Here is a 20,332-nt window from a genome sequence, read left to right as displayed (position 1 = left end):
TACACCAAGATTCCTCCAGGGAGCTTGGTCCAAGGCCACAACAAGCAAATGTTGGTTGTACAGATTTTGTTTTTCCAGTTGTAGAAACCATTGTTGGTTTCTGGAATACACAGTGACAGGGGCCTCAGAAAGGGAGAAAGTCAAATGCTTGATATTGTCACTGCTGCTGGGCCTGGAATGCGGACCCAGTGGGAGGGCAGCAGTGAAAAAGATAGTACCAAGGCTTTGTATTTAAGGAAAAGCATTCAACCTTAAAGCAACTTCATACTGTATGTCTTTGGTGAGGGGCTATCTCCTTGTTGAATTTTGGTCATAGCTCTTTGTTAGTGTGCTCATTCTCTTGGTACAGGCCTAACCCAAGGACTGCACCTTGAAGTCAGAACTATGGGTTGTGTCTTCTATTCAGCAATTAGTATCCTCCAAAAAGGATAGAAAGGGGGCAAGAGAAAAAAAAAACAATAAGGAGAGAGGGCGTGCTTAGGCTACTTCCCAGGCCTAGAATCCCTTTGTCTTCCCTCCAACTTCACCTTTTGAAACCTATACTGCAGGACTCAGCTCAGTAGAACCAGGAGAACAAGGCATACAGTGACAAAAAGGAAAACAAGTCAGAAAGACTTAAGAACTCTGATCAATGGAATGACCAATCACAGTGCTAGAAAACTAATGATAAAGCATGTTTCGTATCTCTTGGTCAAGAAGTGATGGACTAGAAGTACATATGAGACATACATTTTCAGAGATGGTCAAGCCAACCTGGTGAATTGGTTTGCTTGATTACACTTTGTTAGAAGAGAGGGCTTCTGTTGGGGAAGTTGTAGGGGTAATGAATAGGTTGTAATCCTAATAAAAAAAAAAAAGTAAAAGCATCAATGAAACACTACAAAACACATAGAAGAAAATGGAAGTTCAGATGGGGATATAGACAAGCAGGGAAGTACTGTTACTATCATGTTAAATTTAACATATACTTTTAAAAAACTATCTATAACATTGCATAGTCTCATATACAATCCTTTTTTCTATTCTTTGTATGTACTTGTTGATGTCTGTTAAATTCATACTAAGAAAAAATTTTTAAATCTTAACCTTAAATGACACTTCCTTTGTTAAGTCTTCCTTAATCTTTCCATTTTCAAATGATCTTTCTCCCTCAGCACTGTTTATGCTTCTCCATGAGTCTATGTCCTATTTCACGTTAGTTATTTAATATCATAGTATCCCCACATTCCAGTGCACATCCATAGTGCATATCATAGTATCCCCACATTCTAGTTGAATAGTTCCCAGCTTTTTAGAAAGATGAGGAAAAACTTCCTAGACAATACTGATTCTTGGAAAGTTTCATAACCCAGCTTCCTAGACAGACGAAATGGGACTTCTAGGCAGCATCAGACTTATGGTTGCCTCTCTAGCAACTCCAGTTTCTAGAGTTCTGAGACCCAGCCTTCTAGTGAGAGGAGGAGTTCCTGGGCAGCACCAGGAGACTATGTATACGAGCCTATGAAATATTATGTATGGTTTTTAAAAACACATATTAAATTTAACATGATAGTAACAATATTCCCCTGCTTGTCTGTATCCTCATCTGAACTTCCTTTCATTTTGTTCTGCATGCTTTGTAACGTTTGTCTTGTCCTGGAGAGAAGAGGCTCGTGTCCATAGCCTTGCAGGCAGAAGAGCAACAAAGCAATGGGCAACTATGTGAAAATATAAGAGCAGTACTCTGCTCTCTGCTATTATCATGAATTAATTAGAAAGTGTGATTTTGATGAGGAAAAAAAGTTTCTTCTCTAACAACCCCAAGTTGGTTCTCCTCTTTGGGGGGATGCCAAGCCTTTAGGATAGACAATACCATAAGACTATGGGAATGTATGTTTCCCTAAGATGAAAGTGGGATGAAATGGACTGCCCAGGGTTGCGGAGGGTGAGAGGGATGTCTCCTTAGCAACTTCCAAATTTGTTCTCCTTCAGAGGGAAGTGCAGACCACAGGAAGGCAATGTCTAGGAATCCCCCTTCCTCTGTCTAGGCACCGTGCCCAAATACTCTCTGTAGATTCCTAGTCCCAAGCTCCTTCCAAGTCTTGCTCCAATGCTACTTTTCCAATGTTTACTCCAATTGCAAAGTGGAGGTTTTCAAAAGTTATGCTAATGGAATGTGAGTTCTGGCAGTTTGTACCCTTCTGAAAAAGTCTTTTAGTCAAATTCTGGCAACAGCCCACAGCTACTTTCTGTAGACCAGACTAACTATATCAAGAGACTTGTTATCAGTAGGCTGTTCACTCAATGATCAGTTTTCTTGGCCATGGTATCCATGAAGCAAAGAAAAATACAAAATAGTTCTTTTTCCCAGGTGGGTCACTCCTGAAGTAGTGTTGGCAGAGTGGTAAACAAGGCGGCAGGGTTTCAACGAATTGCAGTTTTTACTTGAGATAAAAGAGGAAATTTGAGAGCTTAGAGATGAAAGGAATGGTAGATCAATATCTAGAAAAGAAAATAGTGATCACAAAGAGCCATTATGGCTTCATCAAAAAGAAGTTATGCCAGACTAATCTTATTTCTAGACTTCTTACACATTTCTCCCTTCCACATAGTCTATGGTGTAGCCATATTGGCCTACTTGCTATCCCTCAGGCAACACATTCCATCTCCCACCTTCACACCTTTATACAAGCTGTCTGTCAACCATGCCTGGAACACTCTCCCTCTATATTTCTACCTCTTACAATCCCTAGCTTCCTTGAAGGTTCAGCTCAAGTGTTACTTCTTCCATGAGGCCTATCCTGATCTTTCCCAGTTGCTAGTCATTCTCTTTTAAAATTACATTATAATTATTTGGTGTATATTTTGTATTTACTCATCTATGTTCATGTTGTTTCCTCCTGAAGAATGTAAGCTCATCGAAGGCAGACAATGCCCTCAATGAAAGCATGAGGGTTCCTAGGAATGTGGAAGAGGTAGAAAAGGAAAGAGACTGCAATAAAAAAGAAGAGTACTGAAAGGAGAAAAAAAGCAGGAAGAGCGTAAGACAAATTTGATACTTAACAAATTTCCATTAAGTGAGGCTTCTTGAATTTGCTTTGGATGTAAGAGATAGTACTCAAATTTAAGAGCTAGATTTATTTTTCACCTTCCAAGGAAGGAGGAAAAAGGGGAAATAAAAGAAACATGTTGGCATAGAGCATGAATTCCCAACCTCAAATTATGACCATTGGAAGTCTACAGAAAGACCTTGAGGAAACTTTAAGAAAGAGTGAAAGTAGAAACAATAATATATAAGAAGGGGAAGAAGAAGAGGAGGAGGAGGAAGAGGAAGATAAAGGAGGAGGAGGAGGAGGAGGAAGAGTCTTAAGTGTTATTTTTTGGGGTGGGAGGGTTGAAGAATGTTTTGGTATACAAACAAAATATAGCATATCAAAATTGTAATAGATATAACATGAATAACAAACAATACAAAATTAACATTAATTTTAAAAAACAATGGAAAAAATAAAAATGATATTTGTCTAAAATGAAAGTAGAGGACGGGAAGAACTGGCTTAACTGTATTTCATGTATAAAAGAGGTAGGGATCTTAGTTGGCTTCAAGTTCAATGACTCAATGATGTGGAGTGACTGACAAAAAAGCTAAAGTAACCTTAGCCTTCAATAATAGAAACATATTGTACAAAAGAAAGACACGATGTTGCCCCTGAACTTTACAGTGGTGAAATATCAGGGGTATTGTATTAAATTGTAGAAGCCACATTTTAAGATAAACATGGGGACATCCATGATAGTGACAGATCTGTAAACCAAGTCATATGTCCAATGGTTGAAGGAATTAGTGGTATTTTGCCTGGAAAAGAAGAAACTTGGAATAGGGAGATAGCAAAGTTATCTTGAAATACTTAAAGAGGTGATGTGAAAAAAGGAATAGATTTTTCTGAATAGCTCCAAAGTGGAAAAATAAGCAACAGTGGATGGAAGTGCCACATCCCCTCTGAGTTACTCCCTGGAGAGTGTCAACTACAGCATACTTCAAGGGATACCCGGCGGACTAAAACTGTAGCACCGTAGCTCCTAGTCAGCCAGTAGACACAATTACCTCAAAGCTATGGCATTTACTGAGATGATACAGTAAAGTAGCATTTCTTAATCACCTTCTATGTTTCAGGCACTGTGCTCAACTCTGGATAGGAAGAATAGTAACTATAAAATATCATCTTTCCTCATTAACCTGAGACGCAACCTCCCAAAAATAAACCTGTGGAAAGAAAATATGAGGCAACTCACGGCGCCCATACTGTAGGGCCTCAGAATTCTCTCTCTTTTCCTGCAGCCTCTCTATCGATTGAAAAATACTAGATCTTTTTATCTCTGTCAAGTGACTGCCACTGTGTCTGAAGACACAGACTGGAGAACGTGTGCCTCTGCTCCATCGCTGGCTTCTCCCTGAATTCTCCCAAACTGAGAAGCTCTCAAACCCTGGATAGAGTATCTCCAATCGATCAAGTAGCTCTGCTGCCAGTTGCCTCGGTCCATGTGGGAAGAGTAAAGATGAATCCCGGCTCCCACTCTTCACCCCATACAACCATAAAGCTGTTCCCAGCAGGGACTGATCCTAATCTCCTCTCAAAACTGTTTGTCTTTTAAGGGTAACCTGAGGACATGGCTAATATTTTGCCCAAACAAGGATCAGGCTCCCTTTCAAATTCAATCAAGGAATTTTTTCATACTTCAGTAAAGGGACCACCACTATGTAGCCACATGTTTACAGTTAATAACCTTGTTCAATCTGTCTTTTTACTTTCTGTGATTACATTTTGGGACCTCTAGGCTGGGAAGCTGGACCAACTCCTTGACAGAAGAGTAGATTTTTATTCAGTCAAAAAGAACATTTAAGTGCTATATTTTAAGAGAATGAGCTCATCCTCACAGGACCTGTTCCAGGAGAGGCTAGATAACAGTGTATCAGGGATACTAGAAAAGGGATTCCCTTACTGCATAGAAATTTATGCTAGATGACCTCCAAGGTGATTTCCAATTTTATGATTCTTTAACATAATTCATCAAGAGAAACATCAGAGTTTCTGATAGTCTAAAATGAAAAACATGACTTTTAAAAATATTTTTTAAATTTTTTAAATTTTTTAAATTTTTAAATATTTTTTCAAACATAAATTTTAAAACTTTTTTTTTATCAACTGGCAGTAAGTTTAATTTCAACACAAAAACAAGGAGAAAATTGTGGAGGAAGAAGGTCAAGAAAAATAAAAAATACAAAAGAGGTCTTTATCTCCTCATATTTATCTAAGCAGCTTATCTGTGAAATGAAATGTCTTCAGCTGACATACCAAAGATAATCTGAAAGAGGAACCCTTTGTAATAATGACCATTCACATTCTGATGTTTTAAGACCATTCAATGAAGGGACACTAATAGTAGAATAACAGATGAGTTTGCTTGTGGCATGGATGTTCACCAGCAGTTCTTTAAAATAAGAAACTATAACTTGACTTCTTCAGTCTGCCAAAGAGAAAATTAAGCAAACATAATTACTGTCCAATTTTATAGCTGCTGAAATATGAATCTTGTAAATGAATGTATAACAGAGCTCCTGAAAAGATAATGAAATGCTAATTTGCGTATCAGCATGAACTATAAACTGCAGGCAAACTCACCACGTCTTTTTTATCAATATCAAGACTTCTAAGTACTTCTGGCATTATTAAATAAAAACAATACCATTGTGCCTCACTTTTAAAAAAACTCAGTGTTCCCAAATCCAAACTTATAAACAGTCAAATTAATAGGAATTTCCCTTTCCATTAAGCAAGGAACATACAGATTAAATATAACCTAAGTCCTAATATTGGAAAAGGGACCATGAAGAAATGTGATGCTTTTTAAAAATTCACCAAATTCTGGCTTCTTTTCTTTCAGTATGATAGAAAGAACATCTTCCAAATTTCCCCAAGTAATCTGAAGATTTCCAAGTTTCTGGTCCATAGGTTCTTCAAAGGCTGAGGCCATGTCTGAAAATGCCTGTAACAGCATGCTGGCACATTTCAGGTGCTCAGTATAGCATATATTTGCTAGATCAGCAGGCAAGATTTGTCCATTCCTGTGTTCTCCAGACCACTTGGCCAGACCCATGGCTGCTGCCCAGGAGTTAGTATAGATTAATATCTTCTCTGCCCAGTCCCTCAAAGCTCTCTCACAAACCTGGAGCTAAATCACCTGGAAGGACTTGCCAATACCTGCACTCACTAGGGCATCTTCTATTACTAGATCAGTGGCTATTGAAGTCCAGGTGTGTATGCTTCTCTGGTGGTAAACGGAACCATCAGATAAGCAGAAAAAATGGCATTCCTCAGGAGCCAGGTGGGTCCTTATTGCTGGAGACCACCGAGCCAGCAGAGGAGGCAGGGTTCTAGAGTCTGTACTAGAGGCCTCATCTCCTGGCATAGTTACCACCTATTCGCGAAGAGCACTAATACTAGAGGTATCAGTGCAGGTGAGCATGATTTCTAACATAATTTCCATTTAGCAACAGAAGCATCATATATACTCTATCTGTGTTGCTAGAAGAGACCATCCTGCATCACTCAACTCATAATAGGCAACTTTGGACAAAAAGTGATTGATTGCATGACCCTGTGTCATCTAATCAGTAGCAATTAGGGCCCAGTAAGAGGCAAGTAATTGCTTTTCAAAGCAATATACTGAGTGGCTGCCACCCCTTCGTGCCTGCCAAAGGATCCCCCCTAGCCTACCCTTTATTGACAGAGACCTCCAGAAACATGGGCCTTGAAGGGGAGAGACTTCTGGGCAGCCTACTTTACATCTTTCAGAGCTGTAGCCTGTTCTGGACCCCACTTGAAAGACATTGACTTGTAACTACAAGTGTGACTTAGTAAATGGGGACCATTAGGATGTCCAGGAGGTGAATATGGACTTTCCAAAATCTAAAGAGTCCAGTAAGTCCCTGGGCTTCCTCTTAAATTGTGGGGAACCAAGAGTCAATAACTTATTCCAGTCTGTACCTGGAATCCGCTGGGCTTTCCCCCTCCACTGTATTCCATTGACTGAGTTGGCTAGACCTTGACTTTTCTTAGTGTTCTCTTGTCTGCCATAGGGGCTACCATCTAATCTATTGCCTCTGTCATCATGGCCTTATCTGGCCAGGTCAACATTATGTCACCAATAACATGAGGTACACCAATACCCGCAGGAAGGGACGCCTCTTTCAGTTCTCTGGCCACCATAATGTGTCAATATGTAAGAGAGTTCTGGTAGCCCTGGGGAAGGACAGTGCTTCAATGACCCTCTTTTCTTTCTCTTCTACTTCTTTTTTTGGCAATTATATTGGTAACTCCCCTAGAAAAACATAGTCTTTTATTTAAAAAAAAAAAGTCAAGCAGAACAATTCCCCACATTGGCCAGGTCCAAAAATGTACATCTCATTAAATACCTTGAATTCATCATCTCTCTGTCAGGAGGTGAGCAGAATGCTTTTTCACATTGATAATATATATAACATTGTTCCTATGGAGCTAAATAACTCCCTGCCACTGCTGTTTTTAAAGGCACCAATTAATGTCGATAGTTAGGGTATGCCCATCATTTCTTTTTTTTTCTTTTATTCCTCCCTCACTGACTATACTGGGTGCCCCAAAAGTCATAGTGCAGTTCTAAGCTTTAAAACCTGAAATACCAAAAAGGCTTTGTCTGCCACTATCTTGCAGTGATTTGGCATCTCATGTGAATATGCCACTGCTAATAAAGCCTTCTATCAAGGGAAGAATATAATTTGTTCTCCTCTGCTGGCCCAGTGGGCTCCAACCCATAAGCACCCATGTGGCTCCTAAGTTTATCTGATGGTTCCATTTACTACCGGAGAGTTATACACAACTGGACTTCAATAGCCACTAATCTGGTAACAGAAGATACTCTAGTGAGTACAGGTATTGGCAGGTCCTTCCAGGTAACTAAGCTCCAGGCTGCATGGCTGGCATGTGAGAGAGCTTTGAGGGATGGTGCAGAGAAGATGTTAATCTATATTAGCTCCTGGACAGTGGCCATGGGTCTGGCCAAGTGTTCTAGAGCCTGGAGAACACAGGATTGGACAAAGCTTGCCTGGAAAGAGCCAATATTTCATTTCACAGATGAGCAAACTGAGACCCAGAGAGAAGTGACTTCTCTGAAGTCACACAGGTAGAGTTAAGACTGGAACCCAGGTTGGTAGTTCTTACTTTCATCTTTAGTACATTGTTTTAAAATTTCAAGTTGTTAAAATGTAAATGTTTTTTCCAGTGAATAGATCATGCTGCCTCCCCTTGATAGACTGCAAAGCATGAATGCAACTACAACCAAAAGAAGCCTCTGCTGTTTTTAGAGGCTCCAGAGGCCAAAGGGGTCCTTTTTTTTTTTTTGCTTTTTGGTAAGGCAATCGGGGTTAAGTGACTTGCCCAGGGTCACACAGCTAGTAAGTGTCTGAGACCGGATTTGAACTCAGGTCCTCCTGACATCAAGGCCAGAGATCTATCCACTGTGCCACCTAGCTGCCCCTCAGAGGGGTTCTTAAATCCAAAAGTTGTAGGAAATAGGGCACTACTTACTCCTGTGTTCTACTCATTCAGCAAAAGCATATCTAGCACCTACCTCAGAGAGTTGTTGCAAAGACCAATGAGACGTAAAGCACTTTGCAAAAACTTAAAGCACTATATAAATGCTAGTTATTAGTATTAGTTAATTAATATTACACTGTAATCAGAGACCTCCAAGTCATCATAAAACACTACAGTCATACACAACCACTCACGTAAACCCTCCAAATCTTCAAGAGTTACCCAGTTACTAAAAACCAATTGTTCAGATTGTTGGTGTTCTGCCCTGCATGGGAAAAAGGAAGACAGAAGTTCAAAGGGAGCAAGAGCTAAAACCACAAGCTTGAACCTCAGCCTTCCTCACTCCAAAGCTGGCCCTCTATCTATTATGTCATGCTATCTCTCCATAAAAGGCAGCTAGGTGGCGAGGTGGATAGAGTGCCGGGCCTGGAATCGGGAAGACTCATTTTCCTGAGCTCAAATCTGCCTCAGACAACAACAAAAACCTCTCCCTAAAGTAGGCAGCAATGATAGTAATGGCTGACATTTATATGTTGCTTTCATGTTTCCAAAGTGCTTTATATATGTGATCTTTTCTGGTCTTCATAACAACTCTTTAAGGTGGACACTCTGGAAATTATTTTCTCCATTTTAAGATATGGAAACTTGGGCTCAGAGACATTGGTTTATCTGAGGTCACACAGCTAGTAAATGTCAGAGGAAAGATTTGAACCTAGGCCTCTCAGACTCTAAGCCCAGCACTTTTCCTCAATTTCCTGTACCCTGTCACTCTTTCTACTATACCACATTACAATTATGATCATTCTTATTTTACATGTGGAGAGCATGAGGCTTTAAGAGGAAAAGTAACTTGCCCAAAACCACACAGCTAGTAAGCAGAATTGTCAAGACTTGAACTCTAGTCTTTTGATCCCAAATCCAGGACTCTTTCTACTATACCTGACTACCTCTCTTACAGAGTTAGTGATCTGCACTGGTGAAGTCACACTAATGAAATCACAAAACCTTAGAGTAGGTAATCAAGTAGGGATCCAGAGAAGAGAAAGCTCATATTGGCTATGGTAGCTAAGAAAGGCTTCATGGAAAAGAAAGAACTAACCTGAAGGAAGTGCTAAGCATTCTGTTTTTGTTGTTTGTTTTGGCTAGGCAGTGGGGTTAAGTGACTTGCTCAGGGTCACACAGCCAGTACGTGTCAAGTGTCTAAGGCCTGATTTGAACTCAGGTCCTCCTGACTCCAGGGCCAGTGCTCTTTGCACTGTGCCACCTAGCTGCCCCTAAGCATTCTGTTGGTGGGTAGAGAAGGAGAGAAGAGACCATTCCAGGCTTTTGGCGGGGGGGGGGGGGGGAGTAGAAAATGGAGGGCAATAAGGAGATTAGTTTAGGCAATCAATATTTATTAAGCTTCTAGGACATACACAGCATTGTTCTAGTTGCTAGGGCATTCTCTCAGTGGAGACATGTTCACCAAGCCTAGGAAAAATAAATAAAAGGTAATTTGGAGGTAGAAGGAGATAATAGCTAGGGAAGCAAGAAAGGATTCATGTAAAAGTAATAACAGTAAAAAATTAAGGTTGGATGGGCAAGGGGTGTGTGTGTGTGTGTGTGTGTGTGTGTGTGTGTGTGTGTGTGTGTGTGTGTCTGTGGAGCCAAAGTGGGGAGGGGGTGGTTTATGCACAAGGCCAAAAATTTGGACTAAATCTGTTCTAGTAATAAAGTCTCCAGAGGTTCTCATCAAGGGAGTGACATGGGAAAAGCAATGTTCTGTGAAGATTAATTGGATAGTGGTTGCCTGATTAGAGGGTGCAGGGAGAGTAGCGCTGAAGAATCAATTAGGAAACTAGCACAGTAATGTAGACAAGGGGTGACAAGGGATTAAACCAATTCAGTGGCAGTGGAAATGGACAGAAAAGGATGAGTTTGTGATACATTTTGGAAAGAAATGACAGTGCACTTTGAACTGAATATTGAAGTGAAGGCAACAAAGAGTGAAAGATGCACAGATTTCAACTGGAAATTTTCAGCCTGCTAATTCCAAACTGTATACCTCCATCACCTTAAAATTCAAGGATAATGACAATAATAATTAATAATGATAATAAACAACTCACATTTTCATAGCTCTTTAAAGTTTCCAAAGCATTTTCCTCACAATAACACTGTCAAGTGGGCAGTATAAACATTATTATCATTTTATAAAGAAAGGCTAATTACTTAATGTATCTGTATCACAGCCTCAGTCTCATAAAACATCAGGATTAGGTACTACTGAAGACATTGCTTCCACATTGGGAAAAAAATTGCTGAAAGATGAAACCTTGCATGTGTACCCTAGGCCTTCAAATGGACTGCTGATTCTGGGAAATGCTTAGCTTTCCATCATCTCAGCATTTTCATTTCTCCATCGACTCACTTCAGACTCTCCCTATCTAAATAGTTCACTGACTCCTAGCTGAGTATATGCTTTGTTCTTTGCTATATACAGTTCTATGGTTGAGACAGAAGTCCAAAGATAGATGTCAAGGGATGGAAGACTGTCACAGAGACAACCCCTGAAAAAAGGCTGTAAGCTTGGACTCGGCAAGCTATACATCAAATTTCTTTGGATGATTGGTAGGAAAGGGGAGCGATACATGCAGATGTTAAGAAATATGATTTTTTTGTTCAGTCAAAATCAATAATTAGACCTGAAACCATGAACTCTGCATCTCTTTACATTATATTCCTGATTTCTAATCAACAGCCAGAGAGTTCTCACCTAACAATAGTACTCCCTGACATTAGGTAAAGGAATTGTTGGCTTACCAGAAATGGTACAAGAGAAGGTAGGGAAAGAATGCTGAATTGGTAGACCAGTCCTCCTGATGATAAAGGGACAAATGAATCATTTTTGAAAACGTACTAAATCTTTCCATTGAGTTGGCTGAAAAAAAAAACAAACACAGAGCATGGTCCGTTTAGAAGAGGCTGCCTAAACACTCAGAAATGATCTCTGGGTTCAGCAAATAAAGATTGTGTAGCATATACACAGAATTTTGAATAATTAGCATCCTAAAGAGGGTATGAAAATGTTTCCGAGCTGTTCTTCCCACAGTTTCTCTTCACATCCCTGGAGCTAGACAAAGAACATTGTGCCTTCTCTATACCAAAGCATGTCCTGAGAGACCATCCACTGTTCACTGCCCTCAGGCCATTGTAGTTAACACTTCCTTTCTATTGATGCCTGGAGGTAGACATTAAAGGGAAAGGCAATTTGTGATTTGCAACACATATTTTCTGAAAACCTTCCCTTGCAGGCCTTTCAGATACTCAGTACTCTGAAAACAGATAGCACTGTCATGAAAGACAACATAGGATAGAAGTTATTGAGGGCAGAGATTGCTTTGCATTTCTAGCACCCTGGACAGTGCCCTACACCAAGCAGTCACTTAAATGCTAGTAAACTGAATTGTCATTTTATAGATTCGTAACCAATAATGGCTGTCATTGTCACTGTAATCATCCTCATCTTCAGCACAGGTACTCTCCAAAAGAAAATAAGAATGAACAGAATTGTAAAAGGGATTTTTGTAGTTATGGGGTAGGCTTAATGGCTTCAGAAATACCCTCAAACTGAGGTTCTGTGTATTTGTAATTACATGAATTTCTCAGTGAAAATCAATAAAGGAATAGAAATTGTTTGACATGAAATATTGGGAGGTTTAAGTTCTATACAAAATAAGACAACCCCACCAGGCCCCTCACAGAGGGAGAAAGATCCAAGACCACAGTCAGCCCCTTCCCCTGAGAGGAAGAATGATGGAGAAGAAGCCAATAACCTTTCAATGCCTTCTTTCTAATGCTCCCATTCCTATTTGTCCATGTTCCCTACCTTTCTTCTAGGGGCTTTGAACAGATCAGAGTACAGAATTTCATGTTGGTAGGGACTTATCTAGTCCAATTATGACTGAAAAATCCCCTCTACAACATACTCAACAAATGGTCACCCAGTCTTTGCTTGAAGACTTCAAGTACTGGATAACCCATTATTTTTCCAAGGTAGCCCAATCCATTTTGGAATAGCCGTAATAGTTTCCCCTTAAATCAAGCCCATACCTCTTTATAATTTTCACCCATTTCTCCTAGGTCTGGGGCCCTTTTCTTCATGGTAGTCTTTCCAAGTACTCAAAGGGAGCATACATATTATACCAAAATCTTCTCTTCTTTAGATTAAACATCCACAGTTCCTTCAAATTCTCATGATATATAATGATCATGGTGTCCTTCAGTATCTTGGTTGCCCTTCTCTGGATATTCTCCAGTTTATCCAGGGCCTTCCTAAAATGTGCCCCAACGAATGGAATTTGACCAGGACAGAGTACAAGGAGACCATCACCTCTTTATTTTTAGCCCCTATACCTCTTGATGTCACCTGAATCACTGGAGCTTCTTTGGCTTCCATATCATACCATTAACAACTTCTAGTTGGGGGAGGGGCAGCTAGGTGGTACAGTAAATAGAACACCGGCCCTGAAGTCAGGAAGACCTGAGTTCAAATCAAGCCTCAGACCAAACACTTGACACTCAGTAGATGTTTGACCCTGGGCAAGTCACTTAACCCTAACTGCCTAAAACAAAACAAACAACCCCCAAAAAAAAACTTCTAGTAGGGAAGAAGGGAAATAAGCATTTATATAGCACCTACTATGTACCAAGCATTGTCTTAAGCACTTTACAACTACCTTATCTGATCTTTACAAAAACCCAGGAAGTTGGGTGCTGTTATTAGCGATTTGGTGACAGCTAGGTGGCACAATGGATAGAGTGCTGGGCCTGAAGTCAGGAAGACTCAAATTCCCGAGTTCAAACCTGGCCTCAGTTCCTCATTTGTAAAATGAGCTACAGAAGGAAATGCCATACCAGTTCAATATCTCTGCCAAGAAAACCCCAAATGGAGTTGGACATTTTACAGTTGAAGAGACTGAGTCAAACAGGGGTTAAGTGACTTGCTCAGGGTCATACAACTATTAAGTGTCTAAAGCTGGATTTGTATTGAGGTCTTCCTAACTCAAGGCCTAGCACCCTATCCACTGCACCACCCAGCTACCTCTTTAAGTCCACTAAATCCCCAGACTTTTTTTTTCAGATGAACTGCTGTCTAATCATGTCTCTTGCAATCAGACACCTGAATTTCGGGCTAGGTAGGGAAGGTAAATGAAGACACTGAGCCTCTATGAGACACAAGGAAGAAGACCAGGAGAAGAAGAGGGTTCTTGAAATCAGAACCCTGATCTACCAATAAGCTCAGGGCTATGAGGCTTTTTTGTGGAATATGTTGGCAATAACAAATGCTGGCTACCGTAATAGGCAAAAACAAAACAATCTCTGCCCTCAAAGACCTCATGTTCCTCTTGAAGGATACAGTATGTACACATGTAATTTTTTTTTTACTTCTTTCCTCAATTCTTCATGCCAGAGAAGTGCAGCTTCCATATCCCATTTTTTCTGACTTAGATGTGGTGAGGTGCAGCATATGTATTATTGTGCTGCAAGAAACAATGAATGGGAAGTGTACAAAGAAATGTGGGAAGATTTATTTGTACTGATGCAAAGTGAAGCAAGCAGAACCAAAAAAAAATACAGGACTAAAACACTGTAAATAGAAACAACAACAAAACAATCAAAACTGAATGCTGTTAAATTGTGACCAAACCAGACTCCCCCAAAAAACTATGAGAAGTTATCTCTTTCCATTTTTTTTGCAGAGGTGGATGGCTATGAGTGTGGATCACTGTATATGTAAGATGTGTTGTTTAGTTTTGCTGAACTGTTTTCCTTTTCTCTTGCTCTTTGCTTTAAAGGATGGCTCTCTGGAAAGGGTAGGAGAGGGATAGATTAGAAGAAACAGAAGTAGGGGAAGGGAGGGAGGGAAAGAATTTAGAATTCAAAATTTTAAATTATGTTAAAAATTTTTTACATGTAATTGGAAAAAATTAAAAATAAAGATGCAGAAGTAAAACAAAAAGTACCAATAAAGTGTTTTTAAAATTAAAAATAAAGAAAATGTTTCGATACTTGAGGTTAGCTTACATTAGAGAGAAAAAATTGAGATTAAAAATATTCAGACTGAAATAATATCATGTAAAGAATAATTGAAGGAGCTAGGTGTTTAGTTTAGAGAAAAAAAGACTAAAGGGAAGAGAACCCATGATAGCTATCTTCAAAAATCCAAAAGATTATCAAGAGGAAGAAGAATAAGATATTCTAGATAGTTCCAGAAGGCTAAACCAGATACAACAGGTAGATTACCAGGAGACCTATTTGGGCTTAATATTAAAGGAAAAACTTCCTAATAATTTAGGCTGTTTAAAAATAGAATGTACCTACTTGTGAGATAGTGAATTCTCTATAAGAGAATGCACTAGAATAGTGTCCAATTCTGAACAATCAGGGGCTGCTTGAATGCTTTAGAAAAGATTATTGAGGGGAAGCTAGGTGGCGTGGGATAGAGCACCGGCCCTGGATTCAGGAGGACCTGAGTTCAAATCCGACCTCAGACACATAACACTTATTAGCTGTGTGACCCTGGGCAAGTCACTTAAGCCCATTGCCTAGCCCCACCCCCAAAAAAGAGAAAAAATTGATTACTGAGATAGAGGGATATTGGATATGGTGTCAAACTCAAATAGAAACTGGGGCTATTAATATATTTATTAATTTATTAATATTAATCTATTAACCTGTACATAAAGATCCCTAAAGGCTGCATATTGACTAAGAAAACCACATATTAACATCACCTATGTTTTATTGCATTTTTATTTATTTTGTTAAATACTTCCCAATTATATTTTAATCTGGTTCAGGCCATACTTGGGAGTGTTACAGGCCACCATGCTGTCAAAGGACACTATATTTGAACCCTGTCAACCAAGGGACCTATAAAGTCCATTTTTATTCAATGATTTTATGATCTTATTTGCAAATAATTAGCCCAAGCAACATAAACGTAAGAGATACTGTAAATAATTCCTTTGCTAATTGTCCTTCCCTTCTTTGGACTAGAACCAGTGACATATGCATAAACATTCATATGTACGTAGATATTTTTACACTGAAACAAAACCCTGATTATCTAGCAGCCAGAAATCTATCTAAAGAAACAGACTTAGGTTAGTTTAAGGGTTCCTTTGAGTTAGAAAATTCTGTGATTTTAAGTTTCTGGTACAATGGCAAACATGGAAATCAAAGAAGACTTAAAAAGCTCACAATATTGGCAACACGCCTCACTGTCTTTTAGAACAAGGGCTCAAAAGGAAAATAGCTGAAGGTAACAAGTAGGGTGAGTGGTCACTGATTCCAAAACAGAAGAAAATATCTTGAATATTGCTGAAAAGCGTGAGTATGCTGATAATCATAATTAATAATAGCTAGTGTTTATAAGCAGCTCTTTAAAGCTTCTAAGCTGCTTTACAAATATTATCTCATTTTATCCTCAAAACAGCCTTGAGAAGTAGGTGCTATTATTTCCCCAAGTTATGGATTAGGATACTGAGGCAGACAGCAGCCAAGTGACTTGCTCAAGGTCACATAGCTAATAAGTGTCTGAGGCCTGATTTGGGCTTATGTCTTTCTTTCTTTCTTTCTTTCTTTCTTTTTTTTTTAGGCAATTGGGGTTAAGTGACTTGCCCAGGGTCACACAGCTAGTAAGTGTTAAGTATTTGGTCTGAGGCTGGATTTGAACTTAGGTCCTCCTGACTTCAGGGCCAATGTTCTTACTGCACCACATAGCTGCCCCCTTATGAAGTGGGCTCATGTCTTTCTGATTCCACATCCAATGCTCTACCCATTGTGCCACCTAGCTACCAAATAGCTGGCATTTACATTATGTTTAAAGGTTTACAAAGCACTTGACATATATTTTTTTCATTTGATACTTGCATGGCATGCTATGGGTTACACAGTCAATATGTGGCAGAAATGGAACTTGAACCCAGATCTTCCTAACCCCTAGGTCAACTCTTATCCACTACGCCACATTGCTTCTCACATTAAAGTGAAATAAAGAAAGTGAAGATGATTTTATTGAAAGAAGACAATTAAGGAGTCTAAATTGACCTATTTCTATGACAGCATTGTCTTAATTACATAGGCAGTGGTCAAATTAACCCCTTACTAAATATAATTTTCCTATGAGCAAAGACAAGGAAGTGGATTGAAAAAATATCAGAATTTCCCAGCAAGGCAACCTCATGTCTTTGCAAGATACTATTGGGAGGAAAGGACAGAGGAAGGGAAGGAGGGGAAGACTTTTTTAAGGTCTTAAACAGGTTATTCAGATTGATCTCCTTCCCTCAGCCAAGGATCCTCCCCTGTTTTAAATGTAATTGTTATGATTTAGTGAATGTGCCTGTATTAATTAACATGCTGGGAAAAAGCCAATTTACACATTTTAAAGTGACCTGCTATCATGAATGTATGAGAACAAGCTTTGGGCACAATTAATAAATGATACTGATGGTGCCAGGGAAAATCCACTTCAAACGCATATATAATCTTTATATTTAAAGAAATTTAAATTGCATTTTTTCCTTTGATTTGGTTGAAACAAAACAAATGTTTATGAATAAATCATAAGTATTTAAATAACAAGCTCATCCTTTTTAAGTTCGCACACAATTACGGATGTTATATTTCATATGGATGTTACATTATTTAAAATTCTAAATGGGAATATATTAAACTGTAGCCGTTTTTATGAATGTATGGTCACTTTCATAGAATTATGAGTTGGCAATAGCGAACGTTTAAAACAGCTCTCACCTCAGGAAGTCCTGGGATGCTGTATTTGTATGCTCCTTTTTCTAAATGCATATGCAATATCTCCTCAGTTTTTATCTGAATTGATACTTTCAATGTGCTTAGCATCTTTAAATCAAAACACAAGTTTAAAATAATAATCACTAGGAATAGTTTTGGATTCTTGTTGTAGATCTCCAGTATCTTCTCTGGCTTGGTCTTCTATACAACAGGTTGTAAATATTTTCAACAATTATGCATTCCAGATTCAACGCAATAAGGATAACAGTAAATGCCTTTCCCTTTAACAGCAATAACAAAACCCTTTCTATTTTTCTTGTTTGTATATATGAATAAATGTGTTGATAGGTTTGTATATCTGAATGTATATCTATTGACAGAGGTTAGTATTTTTATAATAAAATATATATTTGAAAATACATATCTGGTGGCTTCAATTACTTTTATGTGGCTAATACTATAACCTTCTTATTCTTGTTCATAAATTTTTATTCTTCACAAAACAACTATGTTGTAGAACCATCCAGTGGTTAAAAAATGAACAAGTGATAATTACACATAAATACTCAAACCATCATTTTCCTTCCTTACCATTAAGAGAATTACAAACTCACAGAAAGAATGGTGACTTTCATCTTTTCAGATTAACGTCCCAGTTAATGAAGTTCAAAAGGACAGAAACGAAAATCTTAAAAATCCTTAAGCTACAGTCTGGGCTAAGCTAATGCAATAAATTTAATAGGTGACAAAGTGATGGGTCCTTGATTGCATCGGTGTGAAAGCTTCCTACACCAATGTAGATCACAGTGGCTTCCTGACTTCCCAGCCAGTGTGACAAGATTAGGCAAAGTAAAACTAGGCAAGAGCATTTCAAATAAAAAAACAGCCTAAAGAAAATTAATTCCATGAGGCTGGGCAGCCCGCTGAGAGCACTTTCCATTCCCGGGCTCCACCCCAATCCCAAACAATTATTTTCTCTGCAGCAATCAGCGCTTCCAACTCGGAACTGACAACTGTACCAGAACCACAAAAAACCCACAGCATCTGCTCCCATCTCCTCCTAGGCTTACACTCCATTTAGCTGTTCTGCATTTCTTTGAAATAGCCCTCCAACATCAGCACTCCGAGTCTTCATTACTTCGTCAGCACCCATTAGGGAGGTTCAGCTACCGTACCTGGACAACGGCGCTGCTCAGTCAGAAGATACTCTTCCTTGTCGGACCCCCAGGCCTGGAAATGTCATTCATCGAAGCATCTGCTCCTCTCTTTCCCCGTCATCATCTGCCTGTGCAACCTCGCACACAGATTCCGTCAAGAATTCGAAAGGAGTTAGCAACCCATCAACGCGAAGCTCTTCATTCCTCTTCCCCGCCGTTCCCTCTGGACTAGAGGTGGTTGCCAAAGCAGCTTCAGATCCCCAGCGTAGTTTTCCTGCGGTGCTGAGGCAGCGGCGGCTGCTCTCTTTGCCTCAGGCAGGGGGAGCAGGACCAGCCGCGACGGTGGTGGCAGCAGCTGCAGCAGGGGCACCGCCCGCCTCCACCAGAGCTGGCCACACCATCTTGGACAACGCGGGGGAGCTCAGGCGCGCTGAAGGATGTGGCTCGCGCCCTGGGGCTCCTGGCTGCGGAAGCTTTGGCAGGTGCCGGCCTGCGCGCGCGTGACGCAGCCTGGACCACCGTTACCAGGACAACGTGCACACCGCGCCTCTCCCTTCTTCTCCTCCTCCCTTTAAGCACACGCCCAGTCATAGACGCACTGTCTCAAATCCCAGCGAAACACACCTGAAGGTGCTCGCGAGCGCATACACACACACACACACACACACACACACACACACACACACACACACACAAACTCACTCACTCACTGTCCTGCACAATAGCGGCTATCATCTCTAGCTCTGGTAGAAATCATCAACCATCAAATCAATACTGTAATTGCTTCTGGAAAAGGTGTTTCTGATGAAAAATGCTATCCATCTCCAGAAAGAGAAATGATCAATTCTGAATGCAAATTGAAGTACTTTTCTTACTTACTTTTTCTTGCATTTTGTGTGTGTGCGTGTGTGTGTATGAGAGAGAGAGAGACAGAGAGAGAGAGAGAGAGAGAGAGAGAGAGAGAGAGAGAGAGAGATGGCTAGGACGGAAATACATTTTGCCTGATTTTCCATGTATAATTGACACATTGCTTGCCTTCTCAGTGGGTGGGGGAAGGGTTACAGGGAGGAAAAGAATTTGGAACTCAAATTTTTACAAAACCGTCAAAAATAAATAATTTTTTTCATTATTTTGATTTATCAACAATCACTTCCATAAACTTTTGAGTTTTAAATTTTTCTCCCCTTCTGCCCCCCCAAGACAGCCCGAAATCTGATATAGGCTATACATATACATTCCTATTAAATTTTCACATTAGTGATGTTGTAAGAAAGAATTAGAACAAATAGGAGGAACCACAAGAGAAAACAAAACAAAACAGAAGAAAAAAAGTAGCAAATAGTGTGCTTCAATCTGCATTCAAACTCCATAGTTCGTTCTTTGAATGTGGATAGCATTTTCCATCATAAGACCTTTAGAGATGTCTTAGATCCTTGCATTGCTGAGAAGGGCTAAGCCTATCAACGTTAGTCATCTCACAATGTGGCTGTTGCTGGGTGCAATGTTCTCGTGGTTCTGCTCACTTCACTCAGCATCAGACCATACAAGTCCTTCCAGGTTTCTCTGATGTCTGCCTGCTCATCATTTCTTATAGCACAATAGTATTCCATTACATTCATATACCACAACTTGTTCAGCCATTCCCCAATTGAGGGGCATCCAAAAATTAAATTTAAAAAAATAATACGGGGCAGCTAGGTGGTGCAGTGGAAAGAGTATTAGCCCTGGAGTCAGGAGGACCTGACTTCAAATCCAGCCTCAGACACTTGA

The 20,332-nt window shown here is 39.7% G+C and overlaps 1 protein-coding gene across 1 annotated transcript in view; it reads right to left on the bottom strand.

Annotated features, from left to right (window-relative positions):
* KIAA0319 (KIAA0319 ortholog) overlaps positions 1-19,065 on the bottom strand; it is a 126,742-nt gene extending 107,677 nt beyond the window's left edge. Inside the window, exon 1 of the mRNA XM_020986843.2 lies at positions 18,581-19,065. The gene's annotated coding sequence lies outside the window, so the exon portion shown is untranslated. The remainder of the gene's footprint in view (positions 1-18,580) is intronic.
* Positions 19,066-20,332: the final 1,267 nt, after the last annotated feature.

This window comes from Phascolarctos cinereus, unplaced genomic scaffold (assembly GCF_003287225.1).
Source record: "Phascolarctos cinereus isolate Bilbo 61053 unplaced genomic scaffold, phaCin_HiC Scaffold_4;HRSCAF=312, whole genome shotgun sequence".
Lineage (NCBI taxonomy): Eukaryota > Metazoa > Chordata > Mammalia > Diprotodontia > Phascolarctidae > Phascolarctos > Phascolarctos cinereus.
The sequence above is the reverse complement of the archived record's forward strand: the minus strand, read 5'-3'. Positions and strand labels throughout refer to the sequence as shown.